This window comes from Podarcis liolepis (assembly GCF_965112155.1).
Source record: "Podarcis liolepis genome assembly, chromosome: 10".
In the NCBI taxonomy this organism is placed as follows: domain Eukaryota; kingdom Metazoa; phylum Chordata; class Lepidosauria; order Squamata; family Lacertidae; genus Podarcis; species Podarcis liolepis.
The window spans coordinates 43,181,698-43,187,882 of NC_139562.1; positions in this window are offsets into that span (position 1 = coordinate 43,181,698).

Genomic DNA, 6,185 nt, shown 5'->3' on the forward strand with positions numbered 1-6,185 from the left:
CACAAAGGACATCAAAGGGAAAATTGAAAAGGGAACATACTTTAAAGCTAATGAAGGACAATCATTTTCCTAGTTAGTACCCAAACATACCCTAGTTAGTACCCAAACATGGGGTGGCCAGGGAGGGAGGTTACAGACACTTGCTTTTAGTCACCAAAGTACACAGCAGACTCTACATTACAAAACAACAGCCACTGAACTCAGCTTGGTGCCCTCCTCAGCTTGGCACCCTGGGCTCCTGCCCACCTCACCCACCCCTAAGGCCAACCCTCAACACGCAGTCTCACACCAGCGGATTTCTGCATATTCAAGATGATTTCTGGAGCATGGGGTTTCAATGTTAGTAAGGTCCATGTCCTTTTCCCACATGTTACATTAGAAGCAAGAATTCGGAAATGTGATGCAATTCCTGCTTTTTCAATTCCTGTTCCTGTGTAATCTTCAAATTTGCCTTCAGCAACTCTACACCATGACAATAACTCTTTGCTTGATCCAAGTAAAGGCTAGCAGTGGAGTTAACATCCAGAAAACAAAATAGCTCCTTTTAGAGTGTTCCATTAAAAGAAGAAATCATATTTAAAATGTTTGCTCTTAGTTTTAATGCTTTCCATTTTAAAAAAAGCAGTACAATTTCCATAGTAGCATTGCATGTCCTTGTGAGACGGATGGCTAGAAATGAAGTGGGCTCCATTTCTACTGCATGCAGAATAGCTATCTATACCGAACGTTTTGGGGATATTTTTCTTTTTGCAATTGGTTAAAGCAAACACAAAATGAATGATTAGCTCCACATTAGCCAAGATTACACAAAGAATGGGAGAAAATTAACGGGTCATTAAAATAGTCTCAGACTGCATACACACCATATATTTAAAGCACATGTCTTCTCCCAAATAATCCTGTAGTTTATCCCTCACAGCACCCTTAGTCCTCATTCCCAGCATCCTTTAAAAAAAGCCCCACTACAGTTCCCAGGGCTCATTTGAGGAAGTAATATGTGACAGAGCTGTAATACGTTTGCATCAATCTGAACATTTATCACTGTAGGTCACGGCATAAATAATAAGGTTGATATAACTCTAATATGACAGGAGACCCTCCATGATGAAGTTGGGTGACCATGGGACAAGCCTGAGTCCAGCCTCACCTCCTGTAAGGCATTCAGGGATATCCTAACCCATCTATACCTGACCTAAAGATCAACACATGTAAATTTAATTGCCAAGTACAGGAAATTCAACTCCTCAATGGGAGCCATTCACACAATGGTGTTGTTGTTGCTTAGTCATTTAGTCATGTCCGACTCTTTGTGGCCCCATGGACCAGAGCACGCCAGGCACGCCTGTCTTCCACTGCCTCCCGCAGTTTAGTCAAACTCATGCTGGTAGCTTCGAGAACACTATCCAACCATCTCTGTCATCCCCTTCTCCTTGTGCCCTCCATCTTTCCCAACATCAGGGTCTTTTCCAGGGAGTCTTCTCTTCTCATGAGGTGGCCAAAGTATTGGAGCCTCAGCTTCACGATCTGTCCTTCCAGTGAGCTCTCAGGGCTGATTTCCTTAAGAATGGATAGGTTTGATCTTCTTGCAGTCCATGGGACTCTCAAGAGTCTCCTCCAGCACCATAATTCAAAAGCCTCAATTCTTTGGCGATCAGCCTTCTTTATGGTCCAGCTCTCACTTCCATACATCACTGCTGGGAAAACCATAGCTTTAATTATATGGACCTTTGTTGGCAAGGTGATGTCTCTGCTTTTTAAGATGCGGTCTATGTTTGTCTCCCAAGAAGCAGGCGTCTTTTAATTTCATGGCTGCTGTCACCATCTGCAGTGATCATGGATGCAAAGAAAGTAAAATCTCTCACTGCCTCCATTCCTTCCCCTTCACACAATGGTAGCAGACCAAAAAAAGAGAGAGGCCAGGTTCAGTTGATGGCTTGATAAGATTGTGATCCTAGCAGTCTTTCATCTTTTGTTAAGCAAGATGGGTGAAGTGAGAACTGGCCAGGAAATTCTATGAGGAACTATAGTAGTGACTCAGTTCACACACCCCTCCAATCTCCATTGGCATGCCTTGAGAAGAAGGCATAAAAAACCCTTATATCCTAAAGTCAGTAGCTCTTCTAGCTTCAACAGAACATAATTTACCCAGAGCCCCTCAGGACTCAGCACACTTCTGCTTTGCTTTAAGGACAGATACACTTCCTCCCCCCTCCACTTCTAGTGTGGGTTTATGCCAAAATCGTCATGTTCATGTTTCTGTAGGCTTTTAAAAATAGTCTTTCACTATTCAGATCAAGGGGTGTGTGTGTGTGTGTGTGTGTGTGTGTGTGTGTGTGTGTGTTGTAGGAGCTTCTCCCTGGTTACTTTATATTTTTGTTATCTGAAGCACTATTTATTTGTTGATTTATTTAATATTCGATGTGAGACTTTAATGTTGTATACAGCATAAGGTTGGGGGAGAAGTGAGGTGGGGAATATATACTGTCACTTCTATTTCATATAATAAACTAAGCTTTCCTTTTTCCTTTGGCGTGAGAAGTTATTGTGGGCATAAGGTTAACAGATACTCCTAGACAAGTGTATGCTCTAACTCCAGCAAAAAATCTTAAGCCTCTCAGCAGTGTGAATATGAACTGGGTGGCGCTGTGGTCTAAACCACTGAGCCTCTTGGGCTTGCCGATCAGAAGGTCGGTGGTTCAAATCCCTGTGATGGGGTGAGCTCCCGTTGCTCTGTCCCAGTTCCTGTCAACCTAGCAGTTCGAAAGCATGCCAGTGTAAGTAGATAAATAGGTACCGCTGTGGCAGGAAGGTAAACAGTGTTTCCGTGCGCTCTGGTTTCCATCACGGAGTTCCGTTGCGCCAGAAGCTGTTTAGTCATGCTGGCCACATGACCCGGAAAGCTGTCTGTGGACAAAAGCCAGCTCCCTCGGCCTGAAAGTGAGATGAGCGCTGCAACCCCATAGTCGCCTTTGACTGGAAATAACCGTCCAGGGATCCTTTACCTTTACCTTTTATATGAACTTAGATGAATGCTGGGTGCACACATGTGAGTGCAGGTATACATTTGTAACAGCCCTGCTGCCTCTTTTCCTGACCTTAATGTATTGTGCATGAAGGTCTGCAAGAGCAATTCTAACTGTGTTCAGCTAAACGGGATTAGAACACTCCCTTGAGCTGGAAACCCTGATGGCACAGAGTTCTCGTTGCAAAGAGGATTCCAAGGAAATACTCCTTCAGACCTTTGCCTGACGCAAAGATCAGGAGGGGGAAGGGCTGGTGCTGCGGTACAATGGGGATGTGGGACATGTGTGCCCCCCTCACAGCCCCTACTCAGTTTAAACTGTCATGCATTCACCCAAATGCTTGGGAACAACAGACCAAAGCTTGCGTAGCATTCACCACGAGTTAAAGAATAGATCCTAAGATGATCATAATATTGTAAATGAGGGACACAAATGGAATAGGCATTTGAAAAATGGCTTAAGGCCAAGCTGTAGAGAAGACAAATGTGAAGGATTAGAAAAAGCCACACACTTCAACGGTAAGGCTCATCACTTGTTGGAAAAGCCTGCCAAGGATTAGCATAGCAAATTTATCCTGTAGATATTCTAATCACAAAACCGTCAGTGTATTATATGACCATTTATAATACATTATTGATGAATAAGAAAATCATAATGACCTCAAGAGCCCAGTAATTAAACATTTAAATCATACTGAATATTTAACAGCAACAAAAAAAAAAAAAGCCTGGTTGCACCCAAAAAGACTGACACGTTTTATTATGGTGCAAACTTTTGTGGATTAGAGCCCACTGCATCAGATGCATGTGAAATCACAGGGTGATTTCTTGGGAGCCGCTGGGTGAAGTCATCCAGAGCTTTAGATTGCAATGTCAACTGTATAGGGATGACACACAACTCACGTTTGCACCTACTAATACCAGAGAGGCTGTGGAACTCTTGAAAGGGTGTTTGGAAACAGTTTTAATATGAATGAAGATGAGCAAAGTGAAACTTACCTAGACGGGGCAGAAGAGGTGAAGACTGTTTACTCCTGACAAGAGACTTTAACTGGTACTGTTGGATGAGACTGCCAGATTCTACAGCTATGCTGGCTGCCTATTTACGTCTGAGCCCAATTCAGAGTCAGTTTCATGTAGATTGCAAATAGCCCAGGGGACAATACAGAGCCCTGTGAGATCTCTTAAGCCAGTGGCCATGGGGCACAACAATACAAAACAGGTGGGGGGGCTAATCCACTGCACAAATGACTGAACTGACTCCTCCCCCCCAAAAAAAAGAATCCACCAGTTTTGGCGACTGTTGCAAAAAGAAACAAAATAGACATTTTAAATAAGTTTAAGCCTCTCTGTGCCCCAGCTCAGTGCCCAATGTTCTTGGTCATGAGACCGGTCATTTGATGGACAGGGAGGAGTGCTAGCTATGTCTCTGTGAGTATTTTGGTCCACTTTTGGCCACACCCTTCTGGCCTATGACCAACAGAAGGTTGGCCAAGGGTGAATGGGCCCATTCAGCAAAAAACTTTATCACACCTGAGATAAACCAAGGAAGAAGCATTCATCCCACCAGGATAGGCTATTCACCTTGGTCTTCTTCCTGAAAAGAAACCGTATCAGTGAACTGTTGCAGGGCTGGACACTGCTGATCACTTAATAGGATCTGAATTCAGATTTGTAACCTGAGAAAATGACCATAGTTCAATAATATGAGAACACCAAGTACCGATTCGCCCTCCCAGGCATTGTGGAGTTGTGCAAGATGTACTTGTTAGTTCTAATGACAAAAGTTGAGCAAAATGTGCCAGAGGCAAAAGCAAACATGACTTGTCTGAAATATCATGGAGAGTTTCAGTCATCTGAAATGCTTTATGATCTCTGTAAAGCCCTAGATTAAGTTATTCCAACAGCACAAGTCTACAATTCCTCAGGCACATGCCTCACTCTAAGCTCACTCCCACAGCAGCCAATTACAATGTGAAACTTCAGAGTATGTTGTTTAGACAATGCAGACTTAAAGAATCCGCGGCTAACCCAAAACAGGAAGGACCATAGAAATAATGTTTTAACTTTCCATTCACGATAATGGCTTTACCTTGACATGCTATCATTTTTTAATTTACTACCACCACCACCACGTTGCTCTCTATGTGCACAAGGCTTCGCAAAGAAAAAGGCAGATCCCTGTCCTGGGGAGCTTATAACCTCAAATTTTTGAGACGCTTTTCTTTCTCAGCAGCAGGAACTGGCAGTGATAAAAGCGAGAATGCAGGCCCCCACCCCACACACCAGTAGACTGGTCCACCCCTGCCCTTGCACACAAGGAACTCTCTCTCACTGTGGCTGATTCCAAAGTTTCCTCCTCTTGCTGTTGCTCAGAAGGAAAGTGCCTTGCCTTTGCAGCCTTCTCCTGTCTTGGGCATGCTGGGATGGAGGGATGCTTTGTTCCATACAAAGGAATCAGTGGCAACAGTGTGGGGGAATAGCTTGCCAAGTGGCTGTCGCATAGCAGCTTTCAATTTGCTGCTGTGCTACAATTTCACATATATTAAGAAGTGACTTCTGAGAATGTTTGCGGCGCAATGAGCATCTTGCGGAAGCAGAAAGCAGGGAAGCAGAACAAGGATTTAGAAATAACCATTTCCCATTCTTGTTACAAGCATGCTTTATTTTGTTAAAAACAATTATGCATTTCCCCCCTTTGCTATATGGAAGTTCTACAGGAAACCTTGGCTTGCCAAATGTTGTTGGACACCCAACTCCCATCAGCCCCAGCCCAGTATGGCCAATGGGCAAGGAGGATGAGAGCTGTTATCCATCAGTTTATGAAGGATCACAGATTAGCAGCTCCATGTTCTACTGCAACACCAGGTGTTTTCACTTCATTCAGTTAAGAGCATTTACTATTCTGATAGCAAACCAGTGAAGGACCTCTTTGTGTTTATGCTTCTTTGATGTCAGAGCCTAGGGCTTGCCGACCAGAAGGTTGGCGGTTCGAGTCCCCACAATGGGGTGAGCTCCCGTTGTTCGGTCCCTGCTCCTGCCAACCTAGCAGTTGAAAGCATGTCAAAGTGCAAGTAGATAAATAGGTACCGCTCTGGTGGGAAGGTAAATGGCATTTCTGTGCGCTGCTCTGGTTCGCCAGAAGCAGCTTAGTCATGCTGGC